A 25,617-nucleotide genomic window follows, 5' to 3' on the forward strand; every position below is an offset into this window, starting at 1 on the left:
TTTTTCTTTTTTTGAGGAATGAACTCCAAGCAATGAATTTTCCTCTTAGAACTGCTTTCAATGTGTCCCATAGATTCCGATATGTTGTGTCTGTGTTTTCATTTAACTCTAGGAATTTTTTAATTTCCTCCTTGATGTCTTCTAAAACCCATTGATCACTCAGGAACCTATTGTTCATTCTCCAGGTGATGCTTGATTTTTCCTTTCTTCTTTTATCATTGATTTTCAGTTTCATTCCATTATGATCAGATAAGATGCATGGTATTATCTCTACCCCTTTGTATTGTCTAAGAGTTGCCCTGTGACATAGTATATGGTCTATTTTGAGAAGGTTCCATGTGCTGCTGAGAAAAAAGTGTAGCTACTTGATGTTGGGTGGTATAGTCTATATATGTCAATTAAGTCTAGGTTGTTAATTGTGTTATTGAGTTCTATAGTTTCCTTATTTAACTTTTGTTTGGAAGATCTGTCCAGTGGTGAGAGAGGTGTGTTGAAGTCTCCCATGATTATTGTATGTTGGTCTATTAGACTCTTGAACTTGAGAAGAGTTTGCTTGATGAACACAGCTGCACCATTATTTGGGGCATATATATTTATGATTGTTATGTCTTGTTGGTGTATGGTTCCCTTGAGCAGTATGAAGTGTCCTTCTATATCCCTTTTGATTAGCTTTGGCTTGAAATCTATTTTATTAGATATGAGTATGGACACTCCTGCTTGTTTCCGCGGTCCATATGAGTGATATGATTTTTCCCAACCTTTCACCTTCAGTCTATGTATATCTTTTCCTATCAAATGCGTCTCCTGTAGACAGCATATTGTTGGGTCTTGTTTTTTGATCCATTCTACTAGCCTGTGTCTCTTAATTGGTGAGTTTAAGCCATTAACATTTAGGGTTATTATTGATATATGGTTTGTTCTTCTATCCATATTTGTTTATTGATGTTACTAAACCTGATTTGTTATCCTCTTTGACTACTTTCCCCCCTTTACTGTCCTACCTCCCATTGTTGGTTTTCAAAGTTATTTTCCATTTCCTCTTCCTGTAATGTTTTGCCAAGGATTTTTTGAAGAGATGGTTTTCTAGCTGCGAATTCTTTTAACTTTTGTTTATCGTGGAAGGTTTTAATTTCATCTTCTAATCTGAAGCTTAATTTCGCCGGATACACGATTCTTGGTTGGAACCCATTTTCTTTCAGTGTTTGAAATATGTTATTCCAGGATCTTCTAGCTTTCAGAGTCTGTGTTGAGAGATCAGCTGTTATCCTGATTGGTTTACCCCTAAATGTAATCTGCTTTCTTTCTCTTGCAGCTTTTAAAATTCTCTCCTTATTCTGTATGTTGGACATTTTCATTATAATGTGTCTAGGTGTAGATCTCTTAAGATTTTGCACATTCGGCGTCCTGTAGGCTTCTAGGATTTGGGATTCTGTCTCATTCTTCAAGTCTGGGAAGTTTTCTCGTATTATTTCACTGAAAAGACTTTTTATTCCTTTGGTTTGGAGCTCTGTGCCTTCCTGTATCCCAATGACTCTTAAATTTGGTCTTTTGATATTATCCCATAATTCTTGGATGTTCTGCTCATGGTTTCTTAGCAGACTTGCTGAGCTGTCTATGTTCTTTTCCAGTTGAAATACTTTGTCTTCATTGTCTGATGTTCTCTCTTCTAAGTGATCTACTCTGCTGGTAGTATTCTCAATTGAGTTTTTAAGTTGGTTTATAGCTTCCTGCATTTCTAGAATTTCTATTTGTTTGTTTTTTATTACCTCTATCTCCCTGTGAAATTGATCTTTTACTTCCTGGATTTGTTTGTCAATGTGATCTTTCATTGTCTGATTTTGCTGTCTCATGTCTTCCTTGAGACTCCAGATCATCTGAAGCATATAAATCCTGATGTCTTTATCTGACATTCCATCTGTTGCAGCTATTACCTCTTCTAAAGTTGAGTTGACCTGCATTGCTTGTGGTCCTTTCTTTCCTTGTCTTTTCATACTGCTGACGTTTCTTTCTGCTTGGTGCCACTGTTGTGTTTTTGAAATTTACCCCCTATTTATTTATGTTGCTCTTGTATAGTTGGGAAGTCTCCCTTGCAGGGCGGGTATTGGCTTTGCTCCTCCTCTAATTATGGTGGTCTGTCTACCCCGCTGATCGGTCGCAGGTCTGCCCCCGCTGCGGGCACGGGTGGTGGCTTTGCTCTGCCCCCACTCCAATTGTGGTAACTTAACTACCACGCCCTGGGATCGTTGGTCCTGATCTGGATGTGGGTGGCGGCTCAGCTGGGCCCCCCCGCTCCAATTGGTGTGACGAGTCTACCGCGCTGGCAGACCTCTAGGCCGGTGGGTCACAGTTCTGCACAGCCCCCACTCCCAATGGGGGTACCTGACTACCTCTCCAACGGGTCGCTGAGCCCCCTCCGGACCCGGGCGGCGACCCTGCTCCACCCCCACTCCAACCAGTGTGACGCGACTGCCTCGGTGTTACGTGTCCACCCCGCTGGCAAGCTACCTGGCCTGTCTTGCCAGTTGGCGGCAGGTCTGCCTGCCCTGCTTGCTCGGATGGCAGCTCCGCACAGCCCCTACTCCAAATGAGGTTACTTGGCTGCTGCGCCGCGGAATCGCTGGTCCTGTTCTATGCGTGGGCGGCTGCTCTCTTCAGCCCCAGCTGCGTTTGGGGTGTCATGGCACCACGCCGGCGGGTCACTTGGACTGCTCTGGGCGCAGGAGGAAGATCCACTCTGTCCCTACAACACCCCGCCGGACCCTGATTGAGAAGCAGTCACCACCGGTTCCCTAGCCTTGGGCCAAAGCAGCTTAGGTAGCCGGAACCCCGCCTCTCCTATCTGATACACTCTCCGCTGGGAGCTGGCTCCAGGGAGCGACGCCACGGGTTTCCCAGCCCCAGGCCAAAACTGTTCCGGGAGTCAGAACCCAGTCGCCCCAAGCTCAGCGCACGCTCCACTTGGAGCTGGCCTCCGCTGGCAGTCTCCGCAGTTTCCTCAGACCTGGGCCAGGTTAGCCCCGGGAACCCGAATCCAGCTGCTCAGTGCCCGGCGCACGCCTTGCCAGGCACGAGCCTCTAGGAGTATTCTCCACAAGACCCCCCGCCCCGAGCCTGAGCAGAAAATCTGTCTGCTAGAAGCAGGCAAATACCAGCCTGATATCACCTGTTCGTAGTTGAATGGGCTGAGATCAGTAGAACACGGGGATGATTACATCATCTCTCCGAAATGGCGGCTGCTGTCCTCCACTGTGGTCCGACCGGTGTCTGGAACCAAACTGGGCCGCTTCTCTCCTCTGTTTCAAAGCCAGAACTCAGCACTAAGGGCTCCGATGTACCACTGGCGGGAGCCTCCCTGGATCCGTATCGCTGTTCCCCTGCTCCGGCACCCTGCCGCTCCCCGGTGCGCGCCACAGACTGCAGCCGCGGGGCGATCGCCTGTCAGGCTATGCGACCCTCCGTGCGGGGAAATGGAGCTCTCAGAGCCGAACTTCGCACGATGGAAATCTGTCCACTAGATTCTGGAGCACCTCAATTTCACTTGAACTTCCCAAAGATATCCTTCAGCCGTTTTGCATCGTCTTTCTCCCACTTAGTGACGCGGCGCCCTGGGGTGATGCAGTCCCTTCGCCGCCATGTTAGATCTCCCAGGAGAGCTCTTCTTCTTCTTCCTTTTTTTTAAATTTTTTTTTAGTTGTATATGAACCAAATGTCTTTATTTTATTTATTTTTATGTGGTGCTGAGGATCAAACCCAGTGCCTCGCATGTGGTAGGCAAGTGCTCTATCACTGAGCTACAACCCCAGCCCAGGAGAGTTCTTCTTAATGAGGGGGCAGGGACTTTGTGTGAGGGCCAATTTCCATGAATTATATCATTAAAGCTCTAGCCACAAATATGACCCACAGAACCTAGGCAGTGTGGAACTCCATGGGACAGCTCTGTTACTACCATAAACCAAAGGACTCAGAACATCAACACAGCTCAAAGCAGATCAACTCCACAACAAATTCGCTGATTATGGATAATCAAGATTCCATAGAAGTGGAAACAAAGAAGTGGACAGCCTCAACCCTTCACCCCAGTGAGGCCACCTTGCACAACCTTCAAATCCACCTCTTTATAGCCTGCCCTTCCCCTCTCTATCCTTCCTTTACACATCCTTGAGAAAAATCTCCCTGAGTAACCTGCCCTTGCCTTCAGCCTACTTTACCCACTCAGCCAAGTGACGGCTCAACACCAGTTCATGGATCTGCAACCAAATATTCCTCAAGTAAAGCAGCTAAAATTATCATCCAATATTACAGAGGATGATAGTAAGTAGGATGAGTAGGAGAGTAAGGAATGCAGGGTGGCAATTAAAGAATAAATAATTTTTAGAGCTGAGGCTGAGATTGCTCACAAAGGTGGAAATTTCCAACAGGGAATATTGGAAGGGGAATGTTGCTTGCTATATCTTTGGCCAGATACCCATTTTTTAGGTCACTCAAGAGTAGCTAACTCTTAAAAGCCCTGTCTAAATGGGATAAATATATATATATTCAAAGCAAGAATAAGTCACTTCTGGTTGTCATTCCTCACTTTCATTAGCTCTAATTTCATGTTCTAACATTTTCCTACTGGGAAAAAGTGTATGTCTTTATGTATGCATTAAATATCAAGATTAATTAGCCAAATGGACCCAATGCTCTAAACTCCTCAAGACTTTGCGATAGTGAAAACCGTTTTACAGGCTACTGTCTGATATATATAGACAATTATCAGGGTACTCTTAGAATCTGCTGCACCTGAGGGCTTGCCATGCTGTCCGTCCCTCCAGTGAGATCCAGGCAGATCAGGCCGGGATGAAATAAGGAATCACTAAAAGACTCATTAGCCTTAGTCTTCTGAGAGCTGAGGCTGAGACAGCTCACAAAGAAGGTGCACCTGCTGCCTTACCATTTTCAGAAGTGTTGTGGAACAGAATCACTGGAGCCACTGATGGAGAATTTCTGAGAGTGAACTTGGCTCAGATGTGCCCTTCCTGGTTCCTATCTAGGCAAGCTGTTTTCACCCTGTATTTCAGTTTGCTGTTACTCTCCAACACACACACACACACACACACACACACACACACACACACACATACACACACACACACACACACACACACAATGTAGTGACTTAAAACTACAATGATTTTATCACTTCTCCTAAGTCTGTGGGTTTTGACTGGAATATTCTTCTGTTCCATGTACTATTGGCTGGAGTCCCTCAGGCAGTTGCATTCAGTAAAGGACTAAGCTAGGGATCCCCATTCTCCTTCTCATGGTCCTTCTTTCCAGGGTGTCTGCAAGTCCAGCTGTTCCCTTATATGGTCTCTCTCCACTGGTATAGCCTAGACTTCATTATAGCAATGTAGTTGGGCTCCAAGAGGGTTCATTCCAGAGAACAAGCCTGATGTACAGCTATGTATCCAGCCTCTGCTTGTTTCATATCTGCCAATGGCCCATTGGCAGAGTAATATAGCAAATGTGAGAAGAGACTACACAAGGGGTTCATTGGGGACCCTATTGTACCTATCTCAAAGCACCAATTTCTTTGATTACTTTTCTGGGGACCATGAAACTCTGCAGGGAGAGAAACTGTCAGATCTTGTGACTTAAATACTCTCTTGGTCAGCAGAAACAACCTGTGACCAACCATGAATATAGAATTAAGTGAAAGAGGATTTTAGAATATGTGTTGCTATATAGACTTATCACTAGTGGCTCCCACACACAAAAAAAAAAATAAGAAGAACCAGTGAATCCGGGTGCAGTGGCACATGCCTGTAATCCCAGTAGCTCCAGAGGCTGAGGCAAGAGGATCACTAGTACAAAGTCAGTCAGCAACTTACCAAGGCTCTAAGCAATTCAATGAGACCCTGTCTCTAAATAAAATACCAAAAAAGGGCTGGGGATGTTGCTCAGTGGTCAAGTGCCCCTGAGTTCAATCTCCAGTGAAAGAAAGAAAGAAAGAAAGAAAGAAAGAAAGAAAGAAAGAAAGAAAGAAAGAAAGAAAGAAAGAAAGAAAGAAAGAAAGAAAGAAAGAAAGAAAGAAAGAAATAAAGAAAGAAAGAAAGAAAGAAGGAAGAAAGAAGGAAGGAAGGAAGGAAGGAAGGAAGGGAAATCAGTGAAGCTAGGGACAATGGCACACATCTGTAATCCCAGCAACTTGGAAGGCTGAGGCAGCCTCAGCAATCTAGCAAGGCCCTAAGTGATTTAGCAAGATCCTGTCTCAAAAAACAAAAGGGTTTGGAATGTAGCTCAGTAGTAAAGCACCCCTGGGTTAAATTCTCAGTACCAAATAATAATAATAATAATAATAATAATAATAACATCAATAATATTAATATTAATAATCTGCAGAAATATAAGCCCAAAATTTAATCAGAAAGTTTTAAGTTACAGTCTATAAGAAAATAGGTGTGCCTAATGGAAACTTGCCTTCAGAAATGCTTTTCTGTCCTGCTTGTTTCCTACCATTATTGCAGTTTCCACTTTTGCACATTTGTGCCTTTATTCCTTCAGTAAATGTTAGCGATATCACAGGCATCCCTTTATGTGCTAAGGTTAGTGCTGGGTCCTATTCCATCTCTCATCTTCTACCTGGACTCTGACGATGGCCCAATAGCTAGCTGGTCTCTGTACTCCAACTGCTTGAACTCCAACATGTTTGTCTCAAAACACAAATCTCCCACCCATTTGGTTTCAGCTTTAATATTCTCTGACCCTATAAAATCTAAACCTCTAGAGATGCTTTCAAGGCTACTCAGAACTTAACTCTCACCCACTTTTTCTTAAAGGTATTTTTTAAATAAAAGGTAAAATCATGACTTCCATGTAAATATAAAATGAATATTTACATTTTATATTTTACTCACATTGAATATTTTACTCAGCTCATTAATTAATGAGGAACCAATAAGATATTTAAAACACAGTTTACATGGTATCCACAACACAAGACAACATACGCACTGAGGAATGCTGAGATAAATTTGTTAATAAATGCAAAGGTACAAGCTTTGACAGGTAGGGCTGGAGGTTGGGAGAAGCGGGAAATATACTGCATTCACTTAACATTTTCTTTTCTAGAGACAAGAATCTTTTGCATTATCAACTTGTGAGTGGCAAATGCTCAAAATTACAGACCACTATGGAAAAGTGCACTGGACAATCCCTAGTATATTACAGGACATCTCTCAGTAATCTTTTCTCTTTAGTTTTTGTTTGCTTTTTGTTGGGTTTTGTGGGGTTGCGGGAGGAAGGTTTGGCCCTTTCAAAGTCTCAAAGGTGTTTTTTTTAATTCATATATGACATCAGAATGCATTCCAATTCATATTACGCATATAGAGCACAAATTTTTCATATCTCTGGTTGAATACAAAGTATATTCACACCAATTTGTGTCTTCAAACATGTGCTTTGGATAATGATGTCCATCACATTCCACCATCATTTCTGACCCCATGCCCCCTCCCTTCCCCTCCCACCCCTCTGCCCTATCTATGTTTTCTCTGATATAAGGAGGCTGATTCATAATGGGGTAGGGAGGGGGAGCATGGGAGGAACAGACAAACTCTCTGAGGTTTTGTTGACACTTCCCAACCTAGCCTTCATCAATTCCTCCAGCCCTCCACCCTATGCTTTAATCACACTGTGCTACTCACAGTTGCCTAGGAAAGCCCCAATTACTCCTGGCCACTTTCTGTACCTTCTGCATGAAATGGACCACCTCTTTATTTGGAGATCTGCTACCCATCATTCTTTCAATTTGTTCAGCAAATATCTCCTTCTATGCCAGCCATGGACAAAGTAGTGACGATTCAAAAGTGAAGGCAATAGACTAGGTGTCAGACCTCAACAGGGAACTTGTACTTTGGGTGGTGTTTTTGACCTTGACTCATTCAGACTTTGGGAAATACACTGATGTCTGCTCACTGTGTGACAGTGAGTTAGATGGGCTTTCTCTCATGGTGCATGGACTTTTCACTGTTGATCATGCAGAATGAAAGAGGACCCCTCAAAGGAAACTGAGGAAGAATATTTAGTGAGGGAAGGAAACCATGAGAGACCAGACAAGGCAATTAGAAGAACAGCAACAGTGCCACCACCATGGTGAGATCCAGTAAGAATACAAATTAAATACTCCCATTTGTTTTAGAAACCACCTTTTGCAGAGTGTTTCAATGGAAAATTGGAAACAGAAGCCACGTTACTTCAGACTGTCAAATAAAACTCAGAGATATAGAATTGCAAAGCCCAAATATAGTTGGTTTTTTTTTCTTTTGAAGGACTAGGGATTCTATTACGAAGGTAGGTAGGAAGGAAGAAAGCTGGAAAGAGAAAGTGTAGGTATACCTAAGTCTTCCTCGAAAGAAGAGTCTCATATATGTAATGCAGAGAAAGCACTAAACTTGGAGTTAAAAACTTATACTCAAACCCTAGCTATGAAATTTACAACTTATTACATAATCTCCTTGGATCTTAGTTTTCTCATCTGCAAAAGGGAAATAGTAATACCTCAAAATATCATCCAATGATATAATATCTATGAACAAACATAGTAAAAAACAAAAAGAAAAGAAAAAACCTAGAACATAAGAAAATATAGGGTCAACACTCCAACATATAGGCATAGGCAATGACTTTCTCCATAAGACTCCTAAGACTCAGGAATTAAAACCAAGATTAATAAATGGGATAGCGTCCAATTTTTTCAAACTTCTGCACAGCAAAGGAAACAAGAGCATGAAGAGAGAGCCTACGGAATGGGAGAAAACATTTGCCAGTTACTCTTTTGACAGAGGATTAATATCCAGAATATATAGAGAATTAAAAAAAACCCAATCAATAAATGAGCAAAGAACTAAAAGGACATTTCTCCAAGAAATACAAATTGCCAACAGATACATGAAAAAAATGTTCACCACCTTTAGCAATTAAGGAAATGCAAATCAAAATTACCTTGAGAGGGCTGGGTTTGTGGCTCAATAGTAGAGCGCTTGCCTAGCATGCATGAGGCACTGGGTTCAATCCTCAGCACCACCAAAAAAAAAAAAAAAGCAAAATATAGGTTAAAAAATTACACTGAGATTCCATCTCACTCCAGTTAGAATGGCAATCACCAAGAATACAAATAATTACAAATGCTGGAGAGGATGTAAGGGAAGAGAAACACTTGTACACTATTGGTAGGACTGTAAATTAGCATAACCTATGAAAATCACTATGGAATTTCCTCAAAAGAGTAGGACTGGAAATTCCCAACTCCTCAGTATTTACCCAAAAGAACCAAAGTCATCATACTATAGTGATACACACATATCCATGTTTATAGCAGTGAGAAGGAATATTCAGTGAGGGAAGGAAACCAGCCTAGGTGTTCATCAATGGATGAATGGATAAAGAAAATATGGTTTATAACCACAATGGAATTTTACCCAGCCATAAAGCACAAAGTTATGCCATTTACTGGTAAACAGATAGAACTGAAGAACATCATGCTTAGTTAAATAAGACAGACTCAAAGTTAAGAGTCATATGTTTTCTCTCATACTTGAAAGCTAGAGAGAAAAAAAAAGGATTTAAAAAGGGATCTCATGAAAATAGAAGAAAGGCCAGTAAATCAAGGAAGGCAATCAAGGGTAGGGAAGAAGAAAGGGAAAAGGGAGGTACTGGGGAACTAAATCAACCAAATTATGTTTTGTGCATACATGAATCTGTAACAATGAATCCCATATTATGTAATTACAATGCACAAATTTAAAAGCCAATATGTGTTATTTTAAACTTCAGAGAGACAAACTATTCGGAGTAATCATGGTAACAATCTTGACAAATTCCTATGATAACCATTAGCCATTGAGGTCTGGTTTTGGTGGGTTTTGTTGTTTCATTTCAATCTTGCTATTTTTGCTTGTTTTTCAGTTTTGCCTGAGCAGAGTTCCAGAGTTGAAAGCAAAAGGCCTGTCCGAATGCTCTGCACACCCTGTTAATAAGAATTTCATGTCAAGAGTTCTCTTCTAATAAGAACCTAAGAGATTATCTTGATTTGCTTTGATTTGCTCTGTTGAAGAACAAGGACCAGAAAAAGGAAAAGCCTTATGGCTAGACACAGTGGATCCTAGAACAAGCTCTAGAAGCCAGGACTTCTGAAAATGTTCCCTGTCCTTTCTACAATATTAATTAGACCCCAGAAGTGGAGTCTAATTAATATTGGAGACAAATGGGAAACATGCCATGCTTTTATCATGGCAAAGCAACAGAACATTGAAGCAACTTGAAGGAGAATTGGTTCAAACCCTAGGCCTCCTACAACCAACCGTCCCACCTGCTGCTTTCCCAAACCTTACACACACACACACACACACACACACACACACACACACCAAGAAGACTAACTACTTGGAACAGATGACATGGCATTAGGTTTCCTTTTCTGTCCTAAAGAGGGGAAACCACTTTCTCTTCTCTAGACAGCATCTTAATTTGTCTCCACTTAGCCAGTAGCTCAAGACAAGAGCTTTTGAAATTAATGATGCTTTTCTAAGAGTAATTGCTTCTGGTCTAATCACATGCTATTTCTTGCTACCCATGGGGCTCAGTATTAGGATTGCCTAAAGGAATAATCAGCAAATTGCCCAAAATGCACTGCTTTCAAGCCTCCAAGGTGCCTAACAAATGATGATGATGAGTCACTCCAAGCCAGGTAGTCACCTCACACCATTTATAAAGTGAGCTTGCCTGTCAGTATGCTTCCTGGAGGCAAATCCAACCATGGGGCTGGGGGTGGTAGGAGCTCACATTTGAAAAAAAAAAAAAAAAACTTTCCAGCTGCTTTTTTCTTTTCAATGAGATGGAATTCACATAACTTACAATTAATCATTTCTAAGTATACAATTCAGGGTGGTTAGTGTTTTCACAATATTGTGTAACCACCAGTTTCTCTAGTTTCAGAACTTTTTAATCACCCATGAAAACACCCATTAAGTAGTCACTCCTCAATTTCCCTTACTCCTCCTATCCCCTGGTGCCCTCTGATATACTTCCTACTTTATGGATTTGCCTATTCTGGATATGTCCTATAAAAAGAATCACAATATGAGACCATTCAGGGTGGTTAGTGTTTAATGTTTTCAAGTTCCATGAATTATAGCAGTAATCAGTACTTCATTCCTTCATTTTATTATTGAATAAATTCCATTGTATGGATATACCACAATTTCTTTCATCCATTGATGGACATTTGAATTGTTCTCATCAATTGTGAGTAGCCAAATGAACTAGACTAGAACTGGACTACATCAATCCCCAGTAAGAAAGAACAAAATATTTTTAAGAGAAAATGATTCTGATTTTTGCTGTTTTGATGATTTTATTGAAAATACCTTAGCACATTATTAGCACAGTATTAAAATGCCTTAGCACATACACTAGTCCCCTGGCCCACTTATCCAGAAGTTGCATCCCAAGACCCTCATTAGATGCCTGAAATCATGGTGTTTTAGTTAGCCTTCTTGCTGCTGAGACTGAAAGACCCAACCAGAAAAATTGTGGAGGAGGAAACATTTATTTGAGGGCTCACAGTTTCAGAGGTCTTAGTCCATAGAAGGACAGCTCCGTTCCTAAGGGCCCGAGCTGAGGCAGAACATCATGGCGGAAAAGTATGGCAGAGGGACAGGGCTCAAACGATTTTCAGGAAGCAGAGAGAGAGACACAACCAACCAGATACACCCCAAAGCCACGACCCAATGCCCCACCTCCTCCAGCCACACCCTACCAGTCTTCAGTTACCACTTCAGTTACCAGTTAATCCTATCACATGATCTCTTGGGGGACACCTCACATCCAAACCATAACACATGGAGAGTATCAAGCCCTATGTATACTATGTTCTTTCTTACACATATTGTGACACAACTTTTACAGTTCAAGGTGTAATGACAAAACTAGCATGAATTTTTTTCTTCTTCACAATTTCATAGGTAGAAGATTCATTGCTACCCTAGATCGTAACAACTTCAGCATGCGATCTTTTTCCTTCCTTATTAAGTCAAAACTTAAACCTTTTCACTTAAAGGAAGCACTTTCTGGCTTCTCTTGGGCATATCCAAATTTCCAGCAATTATTCCTCTTCCACTTTGGGTCCATTATTAAGTAAAATAAAGGTTATTTGAACACAAGCACTATGATACCACATGGTAGATCTGATAACTAATACAGCTACTAAGTGCCTAACAGGTGGGTAGGATACACATTGTGGATGTGCTGGACAAAGGGATGAGTCATGTTCCAGGCAGGTTGGAGCAAGATAATACAAGATTTTATCATACTACTCATAAAGGTATGCAATTTAAAATTTATGAGTTGTTTATTTCTGAATTTTCCATTTTATATTTGGGGACCATAGTTGCTCACCAGTAACTGAAGCCACAGATAAGGAGGGACACACCACAATATCACTATTCCGATGTGTTTTTGACTTACTCTATGGTATAATGTGAACAACAGTAAGTTGACTGATGTAACTTAAGTGTGGTGTTCAATGACTCTCATATGGTCATATTCCTCTGACTCTTTATATGACTAGATAGAGAGTGAGCCTCTCTGGATTCAGCAGAGCTCTACATGACGAGAAAAAGTGATTGGTTTCACCACTTTCAGACCATGAGTAGTAACAGATTGGGGAACACTGGAATCCATGTTTGCAAAGGATCTTTTCAACTACATTAGATGCAACCCACAAATCTTCTTAAAACTTGGCCCTTCATTAGGGCTAAATTCAGCCTAAGTCACAAATGTGTATAAAATAATTTAAAATATAAAAGCAATATTAAGGGGCTTGGGTTGTGGCTCAGTGGCAGAGCACTTGCCTAGCATGTATGAGGCACTGGGTTTGATTCTCGGTACCACATATAAATAAATAAAAGGTCCATTGGCAACTATAGTTTTAAAAAAAGTGGTTTTTTAAAAAGAAGAAATATTAAGTAATAATAAAACAGTAAATTATCAAGCCAGGAAAAGAATGCAAATTTTAAATCACATTTTCTGTCTGAGGATCACAATTTTTAAATTTAGCTCAGTATATTTTTAGACTTTAATAATCTCAAAGCAAAATGTTTAACTGTAAATGAACTTGTTTTAGCCTGTTCTGTATTTAGTCTGAAAATAATGTCAAGATGTCTTCAAGAGCATGTAAAAAAAATTACATTTACATTTCTCTAAGGGAAGAAATTCAAACACAGATTTCATATATTCACAAAAGTAATAAATAGTACAAAGCTTCAAAAAAAAAGGCTCCTTTCACCATGCTAAGCCATTCTCTATAGATACAAACTGTTACCTGTACTGCTATATTGTAATGAGTATCATCCTAAAATAAAATTCTTACATGAAACCTCTTTCAATGTGAAATAAAATATACCAATTCTGTTATAATATTTCAATGTTATTTGCTAGCTTCAACTTTAACCTCTTACTGTTAAGAGCTTAAAACCCTAAATGCTATTCAACCTTGTTTAATCAGTAGCTTTGATTTTCAAGTTACAAAATTTAGATTAGAAAGTGTGTTCTCTCCCTTTTTTAAGATTCAGCAGAATGGAGATTCCAGATCCCCATCTCCCTTTTTGATCTGAATTGTTCAGGTTGCCTGTGCAGCTAAGGTGCTTATGAAGTTCAGCCCTTCTCTTCAGCATGGCAACTCACTTAGGAAAATGTTTTAAACTGCAGCTTGGGGGCAACATAAGCCTTAAGAAGTTTTTGTCCATCATCACCTCTGGCAATTTTTGGAACATTTTTCTGATTGTTTACTTTGTCCTTTTTTCTTACCACTCTTCTACCCATGTATTCCAAATAAAAACTGTAGTTAAATCAATTTACCTGTGTTGCTTTGGAACACAAAAGACAAAAACATTAATATGAATGAGTAAACAAATGCATAGTGTTTGAATGTATATTTGGACACAGTCATAACAAACTCATTTATTTCTTATCTCAAAAAGCAGAATAAAGGGGGCTGGGGCTGGGGCTTAGCGGTAGAGCTCTTGTCTAGCATATGCGAGGCGCTGGGTTCAATCCTCAGTACCACATAAAAAATAATTAAAATAAAGATCTAGTCTTTGTTTCAAAGGAAACCCACAACAAAATCATTGAGGGGAAAAAAATAAAGGGTAGAAGCTGCATACTCTAAGTAAAAGAACAATCTGGAAGGATATATTAGAATGCATGTCAAAAAACTAGAAAATACAGTACATCTTCCAACTTCAATCTGTAACTCATTAAAGCAATCAAAATTTTTTCATCAAAAAATATAAACAAAATAATTTTTAAATTGCTCATCCATATGATGATGAGCTTAAAAAATGGCGTTATTGCTGTACATAACTTTGATTAAAACAGAAATTCAAGTAAGTGTGGGTAGTTATTACATGTTTTCAGAAGTGCTAGTTAAAAAGTTGTGGTGATATCCCTGTTATACTAGAGAAATTTGTAAAACTGCATTTAATTAGAATTACATCGTCCTTGATTAGTCTAACGTAACAGAAAAGAAATAGGTCAATGGCTATTTTTAGTTAAATAAAATTTGGTTCAAATTAAGCAAAATAACTAACCTAGTTTATTCTAACCCTGAAAATCAGTATTCATGATTTTTATATGATTTTTTACAAGGTATTATGTGATTTCTTAATGTTCACTCAAAGAAATGTTCTGATTTCATATATGCCTTTACCCAAATAGTCATAACATTATTATTACACGTAAACAACCAAAGTGCTTTAATAGGAAACAATCTTTAGCAACATTTATTAAATATGTAAGTTTACTAATCCATTTTTTATTACTATAGCAAGATGCCCGAGACCAGCTAACTTTATGAAGAAAAGAGGTTTTAAGCTCCATTTGGGGAGTTGACAGTCCAAACAGCACAGTGCCAACTCTGGCAAGAGCTCCATAGTAAATAGCAGGATATTTGAGGGAGGAAGAATAGATCACATCACCAAAACAAGAAGCCAGAGAAGGACTCAGGGATCAAGACCACTTTCCATGACAGCTTCCTTAATCCCTTGGGAGCACAGCTCCCCCAGTAACCTACGGACCACCCACTCAGCTCCACCTCTTAAAGATCCTACCACCTTCCAACATTACCACACTGGAGACCAAGTTCCCACCCAACACATGTACCCTTTAGGGACACACTCAAACCATGTCCAAACCATACCAGTAAGTTATGAATTTCCAAAGTGGGTATTATTACAGAAGGAAATTCCATAAAATAATATAATTGTGCATCAAAATACCACAAGAATAAAGGTAAAAGATAACTGTCACAACAAGTCAAAGCCAGCCAAGCATGGTGGCACACACCTATAATCCCAACAACTCAGGAGGCTGAAGCAGGAGGATGGCAACTTCAAGGCCAGCCTCATCAACCTACTGAGAACCTACCTCAAAAAAAAAAAAAAATATATATATATATACATATACACACACATATATATTTTTAATACATAAAAATCCCCTTTTTAAAGGGAGCGGAAGACATAGGTTAGTGGGTTAGAATGGTTGCTTCGCATACATAAGGGCCTGAGTTCAATCCCCAAAACTGCAAAACAAGTCAAAACCATACAGATATTTCTTATTTAAGACATGTTCAATTATAAACAAAGTAAATATTTCTCTACCTACTGTGTCCTAAAACCATAAAGATATATATATAAGGTTCAAAATAGATCTGATGCTCAAAGATTCATCATTTTGTTTTATTGCGTTCCAAAGTTAATTTTTTTTTTAATTCAGAATATCATGTTCTAGAGCTACATGGAGACATGGCTAAACAAGAAATCTATAAGAAACAGATTTGGTGTCATGTGCTCTTTGGATTGCCTCAGCCAAAATCATTAGAATATCAAAATAACCGGAATCTTAAAGCAGTGTATCATTTTGTCTTTTGGGGGAATGGTGTTTGTAACACTGACAATCTCAGAGACAGCAATATTAATTCTGCAAACAGCTGGCCCAGAGAAGTTCCCATGAGTGAAAATGGCATTAACCCTAGTGACTCCAGCAAAGAGTAGCTTGTCTGCAGCATGAAGTGTTGTGCCATATGCATTAGGCATGTCATCAGTGAGGATAGCCATCAATGTTTTTGTTGTTGTTTATTTAGTTTTTTTTATGTGGTGCTGGGGATCAAACCCAGTGCCTCACGTATGCTTGGCAAGCACCCTACCACTGAGCCACAACCCCAGCCCACAACCATCAGTCGTCGACATCACCAACCAAAAACATCCTACCACCCGCCCTTGCACCCCCATGGCTCTCCTCTCTCAGCGAAGGAAGGCAAACTCCATGTTTGGTCTATCAATGAGTTATGGAGTCTTTTTAGACCCTCCTACTTCAGGTAAAACAGTGACATAGTTCCTATAGTCTACAATATTCTCTTGGATCCACATGTAAGTCATCCACAGGGATAGTGAAGAATCTCTGTATCGCAATTCATGGTAATGATGTGTTCCTCCTCAGTTACTGAAACGAATTGGCTAAAGTTTTGGAGTAACTGGATCATGACCCTTGTCCTTTTTAATTCATTGGGTATATGGAAAACATGGGAATCCCGCCTTTGCTTTGGAGGACCATGTGGTTTTCACCCATCAATGATAATGAGAGGTTACGTCAAGGCGTCATTCATTTTCACGCAGCTGCTCTGTAGGAATCAAACAGCTTCATGTCTCACACTCACCAGTCACTATACTGACCCCCTGATTGCTGAACTTCTTAGAGACCACCTTGTGCAGCTCCAGCCCCAGCCTATTCACCACTTTGGGGGACAGATCTTGGTGTGAACTGCTGCAAACAGTACCACATAAGCGATGGCAGGCTTGATAGAGCCATGGGATGCTCAAGGTGGTGGCAGTGGCAAGAGCAGGGAAAAAGCTGCCAGTAGGTACCATTGGAAGAGGAAGGGGAGGAGGAGGTTGAGAAGTGCTATGGCTGAGCTGGGGCAGAGAGCCCAGCTCTTGAGGAAATATTCTTAATTTTGCCACATGTTGCTTCACCTATTTCACATTCATTCTTTTCCATGAGAACAAAGAAAAAGACTACAATACAAAAAAGGAAGTGACCCATTAGTGTAGATTGTAAAAATCAGTACTACTAGAATTTTCAAGGTTCCTGAAGACACTGTAATTCCCCACAATGTTATTCTGGTGGCTCCTTCCCTATGATTTGCAGGAAACTTTTTAAAAACAAAACAAGTTTGTATGCTTGTGCAGCACATGCTTTAAGGACCTTGAGTTCCTCAGGAGCAACCTTGTGCCATTGCTGCCAGAGAGGCTGCAGACCATCTTACACAGAAAGCATCCCAGTGTTGTGCAATGAGGTGGGAGGGCAGTTCTGTTCCCAGCCAAGATCCCTTCCAGATGAGGTCTCTTCTTGCCATGGGAGACTACAGTTACAAAGCAGAAAAAGTTTACTAAGGTTGAAAGCAGGCACCAAAGTATCATACTGGACCACTCTCTAGTAAGGCAGATAAGAGCTACTCCAAGAAAAGCAAAAACAGAATGACCTCAATATATTGCAGCATATATTGAAAGAAACAATTGATTCCCATCAATTGATTTCCATGGAGTAAACACCAACTTTTTGCAAACAATTGCAAAAGTAGAGTCAGAGACCTTGATACAAGGGCACCAAGAACTAAGATTAATCCGACTAGATGAGAACCACATGGGACAAATGTAAGAGGAGTGACAGATTCTGGGCACAGAAGACTTGATATGAACAAAGACTATTCTGTGGTCCATTGGCTGAGAAGTCTGCACTGGTCAGCATGCTTTCAGCATCAAAATACCAAAACAGAAAACCCCAATCCAAATTAGGTGAAATTATAAGAAAATCCATTGACTTACTAAACTGGAACACCGAATACAGAGTAGCTCCATCTCCATTTCTTTGACCACCTACCTGTCTTGGCTCCATCCTTAGACTGGTAAAGAGAGAGCTACAATCGCTCCTGGCCTTATCACACACACAGCAAAAGCCTGAGAGTGAACATCTCTTCCTGCAGATTTCTCTTAAGAGAAAATAAGCTTTTCCCAGTACTCCCCAACAAACTTCCCAAATTGAGTCAGATGCTCATTTCTGATTCAACCACTAAAAAATGTTAAGAGTACTATTTATTGCCTCAAACAGTTTAGGCCCATCCTTGGAGCCACAAAACCTTACCCACAGTATGGCTGTGCCTCAGTGGTGGGAAAGCATGATGGATGGTAATAAGATACTGTAAAGGTTTCCCAACAGTATCTTGGGAGAAACTAGAAATCATGCTGGAACTCTACAAAATATTCTTAAGAGTTTAAAACTTACCTTTGTGCTAATTAGGACTTTTGAGTTACAAGTAACAGAAACATAATTCAAATCAGTTTAAGTAAAACATGGAACTGAATGGTCTTCAGCATCTAAGAAAATATTACCCTTTTCTAAGTCAACCTGAGAGAATATCCAGGGATGCAGCTGGGCCATGGTTGGAACAAGACCATGAGTGCTCAGGGCTCTCCCTTTATCACTTAACTTTGCTTCTTTTTGAATATCTTTCTTTCCCAAGCAGACTGGCTTTTTTTACATAGCAGGAAACTTGGTTGATGGCAGCTCCTAAGATTTCTATCTTATAGCTTCAGCTACTGGAGAGAGACTGAATTCAAGCCTCTCTAGTTCCAAGTTCAAAATTCCTTGGAAAGAGTTTCAATGACTGAACTTCCGTTAGATGACAATGCCTTGACTAATCAACTAAAACCCAGGGCCTGTCAGTCACTCTACACTAACACAGCAACTTCTGTTTTGACTATATGGAGAGAGAAACTCTAGGAGAACAATTTCAAGTGTCTACTACAACAATTATGCTCGAGAACCAACTACATAGAACTCTCATTCCAAGGGGAGGGCCCCTTCAAAACTCCACAAGCCAGGTGCAGTGGCACACACCTGTAATTCCAGAGGCTCAGGAGGCTGAGGCAGGAGGATCACGAGTTCAAAGCCAGCCTCAACAAAAAGTGAGGCACTAAACAACTCAGTGAGACCCTGTCTCTATCTAAAATACAAAATAGGGCTGGGATGTGGCTCAGTGGTCAAGTGCCCCTGAGTTCAAGCCCCATGCAGCAAAAAAGAAAAAAAAACCCACAGAAAAGGGGTACATTTATACATTGTTGGTGGGACTGCAAATTGATGCAACCACTCTGGAAAGCAATATGGAGAGTCCTCTAAAAACTAGGATTGGAACCATCATTTGACCCAGTTATTGCACTCCCAGGTTTATACCCAAAAGACTTAAAATCAGCACACTACAGTGATACAACCACATCACTGTTTATAGCAACAAAATTCACAATAGCCAAGCTATGGAATCAGCCTAGATGTCCTTCAACAGATGAATGGATAAATAAAATGTGGTATATATACACAATGGAATATTCCTCAGCCTTAAAGAAGAATGACTTTATGAAATTCACTGGTAATGTATGGATCTGCAGACTATCATGCTAAGTGAAATAAGTGAAAAAAAACAGGGCTGGGGATGTGGCTCAAGCGGTAGCACGCTCGCCTAGGGTGCGTGCGGCCCGGGTTCAATCCTCAGCACCACATACAAATGAAGATGTTGTGTCCGCCGAGAACTAAGAAAAAATAAATAAATATTAAAATTATTCTCTCTCTCTCTCTCTCTCTCTCTCTCTCTCTCTCTCTCTCTCTCTCTCCCCCCCCTCTCTCTCACTCTCTCTTTAAAAAAAAAAGAAAAGAAAAAAACAAAAGGTCAAATTTTCTCTCTGATATATAGATGCTAACCCACAGCAAGGGTTGGAGAGATCAGTGGATTAGACAAAGGGTAATGAAGTGAAGATAAGTGGAATAAGAATAGGAAAGAAGGTGCTGGGGGTATAGCTCAGTTGGAAGAGTGCTTGTCTCTCAAGCCCAAGGCCCTGGGTTCAATCCCCAGCACCAAAAAAAAAAAAGAATAGGAAAGATGGTGGAATGAATCAGACATAAATGAATCTCACCATCATGCATACCCACAAGACTGTGACCCAAATTAGAATAAAATATATTCCATACTTGCATAAAATATATTAAAATAGATTCTACTGTCATGTGTAACTAAAAAGAACAAATAAAAATTTAGAAAAACAACCCCACAGGTATTGTAAATAATGGACATAATTTCAGTCAAGATTGGCAAAGCAAATAGCGTCCTCTCGTGCCTTCTTTCTGATTGATGAAGAGTTATGGGTGAAAGGACAAAACTGGAAAGACTGTTACCTTCCACAATCCTGGGGATTGAAGCTTTCCCCTCCCTCAAAACTGACAGCTGTGAAGTGGCAGGAGTTCATGAGAAAGGAAAAAGAGAACAGTGGGAGCTGACCCAGGTTGGAGAAGTAGGGCCTATGTTTCAGAAGGCTCCAGAGCTATGAGTTTTCTCTTGGTTGTGGTTCCCCCAAAAGCAGATGCTGAGAAAAAACTTGGGAACAATTGCTTTTAGAGGTCATCTCAGAAAGCAAATGAGGGAGTGGGGCGGTATGTGATACTATGCAACTGGGTGAGCTAATAAGTACAGCTGCTGTAGACAATTGTGGCTCAGTCCTGCTGGAGACCCTCCAAGAGAATGTGCAGAACACAACACAGAATCATCCCACCCAGGAGAAAGGAAGCTGGGATTTTTATCCATCAAACCTGTCCCCTTCTGTTAAGAGCTGCTCTTGGCTATATTAAGTCCCCAACATTTCTATACAGAACATGGTCATGAGGTCAGAGAAAGCCTTTAAACAAAGAATCTTGCATTTGAAGTAGGAAGTCACTAGTGTAATATGGAAACCATCCACCCACGTGAATGAGCTAACAGAATATTGCAGGGGATATTGACAGCATCCACTGCAGTTCCTAGAACCCACTCCACAGGCAGACCCCTCACCTTTCACACCTTTAACCATACTTCTCACCTCCCAGATGGCCCTGGTATCCAACTTAACTAGATTTTGTCTGAATGCAAATGGCAGCCAGGGATGAATGGCTTCCTCACAATGTGCAGAGCCTCCCCCAGCAGTGATCTAGAAGGAAGGAGACCCAACATGTACTGAGTCACCACTATAGGCTAAGTTCTATACATATCTTATTTCATGGTAATGTTCAAAGCAGTCTTATGATGTACTTAAGAGAAGGTAACAAGGACTAAAAGCAGAAACCCAGAGAGAGGGGCAGCATCTTAGGTCAGGTTGTTTGCTCTCACCTAGAAACAAGAAATCAGAATCGGGTTCCATTTTTATACTTATTCCCCTAGAAGATGAAAAAAATTACCTTTTCTGTCAGCCCTGGTCAATTCCCAGGTACAATCCCTCCCTGGTAAGGTAAAGAGATCCCAAGTCTGGCCTATGAATGGAAAATAACTATATTTCACTTTGGGGAGTGGCAGGTACCCAGTCTCAGAACTTCTGTAACAGCTTCTTGGTGCTGGCAGCCATGGTGACCTAAGCACTTTGAAGTCCACTGTCTTATCTTGCTCAGGGGCCTGCATTTGCCCTTGGTGATAACGATGTTGCTGATCTGGTTGTCCGTGTGGAGGCAAGTGGGTACATGTGCTCAGGAGGGGCCACCTAGGAGACTCCTAGAGGAGACCCTCCCTCCCCACTACCAGGCTGAGAACTCTCCAGTCTGACTGCATCAAACTTCAACCAACTTCCAATTGCCAGTTCAACCTGCAACCCCCAACTACTGATTGAGCACAAGGCATCAAGCTTTTGACCTCTGGGGAAGATGATTGCTATCTATTGTGCTTTCCATTTTACAAAGGGAAAAAACAGAATGCTCCAAGAATAGTCAGTATCCTCCCCACTTCTCCCTTCTCTTTCATCCCAACAGTGTACATCCCTTTCCCCAGCAGTTAGGGGAACCTGTTAACACCCACACCAGATCCTGTATTGTATATATTTGAAAACTGAGACCTGGAGACGGAGGTAAATTTGTCCCTTTCAAACAGCTAGGAAGTGACACAGCCAACACCCCCAATCAAATGTGGTTAACTCCAAAATCTTGCTCCCTTTCCTCCTAACACATGAAGCAAAACCAGTTTTTCTCCTCCAAAGAACATTTCCCTCAGATCAAGAGACTCAAGTTTAGGTAACTCCTGGAAAGTTCAGAAATCCCAGTCATTCCAGAGCCTGGGGTGAAATAAACCTGTCTGCCAAGATATCATTTACTAGTATTGAAATAACCACCAGTACCCTGCTTGCAGGTAAACAAGTCCTTAATTCCTTAATATGCCCACTGAACACAAAGCCCTTTGCATGACAGGCTGGCTATTTTTGCTGCTTTGAGTTGATCTGAAGAGGGATAGATGTGGAACAAGCCATAGGGCAGAAACCTATATGTTACCTCAGCAACACTTGCCAGGGTTTTGGATTAAAGGAATTCAGAACCTATTAAGTGGACTTTGCCTACAAGAAGATAAAGTTCTAAAGAGTCCATATGACATATGAGGCAGTATTTTCCTACCTGGGGATTGCATTGCACAAAAAAAATCAGTAATTTTAGCAAGATCACCTGCAGGTAATTTCCCCAGCAAACCACCCTACATGAGCTGGGAGTATCGTTTCATCTCCTGGAAGATATTGATCCCCCATCAAATCTTTTGCCCCACCCAAGAAGTTCCTAGCACCACTGATTGCCATGATTTCATGTTATACCATGGGCAGTGACCCCAATCACACTTAGGTACTTAGTACCTACACCTGCCTGCCCCATGGAAAGCGAGAGTACAAGGTCTAGTCCATCCCTCCAAGACCTCAAGGGACGGAAGGTTCACATTTACTGTGTTAAATTAGACAACTATGAAGGGTCTGGCATGGTGGCTCACACATACAGGTGCACAGTGAATGCTGCTTCCTTTTCCTTTTCCTTTCCCTTAATAGTCTTTAAGATACTCATAAAGGAATTGTCTTGTTGGTTTCTCAGCTTGGAATGAGACAGAATAAAAGCACAATGACTGTCAGATGTGATGCTGCACACCTGTAATCCCAGCTGCTCAGGAGGCTGAGGCAGGAGGATAATAACTTTGAGGCCAATCTGGGCAACTTAGCAAGATCCTGTCTCAAAATAAAAAATACAAAAGGTCTGGGGATGGAGTTCAGTGGTAAAGCATGCCTGGGTTCAATCCCCTGTACCAAACAAGAATAAAAGAGAAAAAATACAGGAATTATTAAAGGAAATATATTATTAACTTCATATTTAGTTGAAGAATAGACCACAGTGCCCCATGATTGTTAAGGGCAAGGGCTGTGAAGTCAGTTTGGAATTCTGACTCTACCCCTTGAGTATAAATTCACACTTTTCCATGTTGTGTTCAGAGTTGAGCCCAATCTCTCATCCTTACTATAAAACCCCATTTCCATAGTCCCTTTACCTATTATGAGAGCTCCTCTAAAGAAAGTCTTCCTTACTGCTCTTTAACAATTGTCAAAAGTAATGTTTTCTTTAAATATATATAGTCACACACACACACACACACACTCCTGGTTCTGCTTCTCTGGAGAATCCTGGATGATGCAGGAGGCAATAATATATCCCACCTTACTGAGTAGTTATGAATATCATGCTTAGTAATGTGCCTGGCACAAAGGAATAACCACCTTACATGTCACCTAGTTGAGATCACTTATCAAGCAGCTGTGAGCTACAACAAGCCCCCAAGTTCAGGACTTTAACACCACATTCCAAATCTCCTCTACCTGCTGTAGAGTTCTGCCCATCTATCTGAGCATTACAGAGCCACTCGAGTGAGAGTGTGAGTGCATTTTCCAGGCCTCCCTCTTTGTCAAATGCCTGGCTCCCACTGCTCGGTGATGGGGATCCCCCTATAGTCAATCTTATTCCTCTCTATGGGCAGCAGGAGTTCCCTTAAGAATCCCCTCAAAACTGCAATTTCGGTTTGGGTTTAAACCAAGTAGGTAGTTCACTTTTGTATCAAGGGTCATTGACCCATGATGAATAGATAATAACCAAAATCTAAAGGTAAAAAGGTGCTTAGGATTTTTTTCTTTTTTAAGAATGAGCATATTTTTATCATCATATTTTGGTTTTATATTGATCAGTCAAAGAAGAGAGATTAGAAAGTGGTAAAGGGGGCCTGAGAAAGAAATGGAATTTTAGAGCCAGGTGGAATGGCACATGCCTATAATCCCAGCAGCTGGGGAGGCTGAGGCAGGAGGATCGCAAGTTCATAGCCAGTTTCAACAACTCAGAGAGGCCCTAAGCAACTAAGTAAGACCCTGCCTCTATATAATTTTTTTTTTAAAAAAAAGGGGCTGGGTATATGACTCAGTCATTAAGTCCCTGGGTTCAATTCCTGGGACCAAAAAAAAAAAAAAAAGAGGGAAAGAAATGGAATTTTAGAATTTGCCATGAAGTAAAACTGTTTATTACAATGAAAAAAAACTGTTTATTCTGACAGGAAAGGAATGGGAAGTAGGGCAACCCAATAAAATTTTAAAAAGATAATATTGTCATCATTTGTTCTAAAAAGTACTATTTAAAATAGTATTATTTAAAATCTGAAGCCACATTTTACAGGCAAAATGGAATTACTTTTCATGAGGTAAATATCCATCATGTGACTTCTAAAACACTGCTGCTCAAGATCATTGCTGCATTTTAGAAAATTTTAGGTCCTTAGAATATTGTTTCCTCCACCTGCCTCCTTTGCCAGGCAAATGACCCTTAACAGAGTTCTAACTCTTTGGTAAAGGCCTTTCCTGACTATCCCAGAGGAGCTGACCACTTCATTCACCTTTCATTTGAGCACTCACAGCACATTTTCTTTCTCTGTAGCTGACAGGACACACCCACACCCTCCATCTAATCAAGAACTTCCTCACTCTTCTTACTGATCTTTGTCCTGTCCCTAATAACAGCATTGGCACATAATTGGTGCTCAATATATACGACATGAGAGATCATGGATTGGAGAGTTTCAAAGGAACTCACATGTTAAATAAATTAAGCCAAGGAATTTGAGTCAGAAGCTAGAGGTGTCTCACCACTGCACTGTTTGCTTTCAATGAAGCACTCCAGCAGTGAATGGTGACAAGAGTAAAAACCAAACAAGTCACACACCTCTGAGCAAGTCAGGAAACTTGGACCTGATTGACTTGTGATCCCCAGCCCTGTTGCTCTTTAGCTCCCTTGGGTTAGCCACATTCTAAGAACAAACGAGTTGCAATGATTTACCCTGTCCCTCAGAACTATGGTTGCAGAAGCTCTGGACAAAGGTTTTTTGATGTAACAATCAAATGCAATGAGAATATCTAGTTTGGATTCTAATTCAGAAAACCCACTATAAACGGACAGTTTTGATACAACTGCATGGATATGAAAACAGACTGAGTACTAGCAAACATTAGAAGCCACATTCCCCACCTCACACCTTTAAGTTGCTTCCTGGGCCCTCTTTCTTCCTTCCCAGCTCCAGTCCCAGCTAAGTCCCTCCTCCAGATCCTCCCACACCCTTAACTTCCACTGCTGATTGTCAGCTTTTTTTCAAGGTGTCAGGAACCTGGAGGTGGCAGA

The 25,617-nt window shown here is 40.8% G+C and overlaps 1 pseudogene; it reads right to left on the reverse strand.

Annotated features, from left to right (window-relative positions):
* Nucleotides 1-15,849: 15,849 nt before the first annotated feature.
* Nucleotides 15,850-16,305, reverse strand: LOC113191739 (ribose-phosphate pyrophosphokinase 1 pseudogene; annotated as a pseudogene).
* Between the last annotated feature and the right edge of the window lie 9,312 nt (nt 16,306-25,617).

The sequence above is a fragment of the Urocitellus parryii genome, chromosome 3 (assembly GCF_045843805.1).
Source record: "Urocitellus parryii isolate mUroPar1 chromosome 3, mUroPar1.hap1, whole genome shotgun sequence".
Classification (NCBI taxonomy): Eukaryota; Metazoa; Chordata; class Mammalia; order Rodentia; family Sciuridae; genus Urocitellus; species Urocitellus parryii.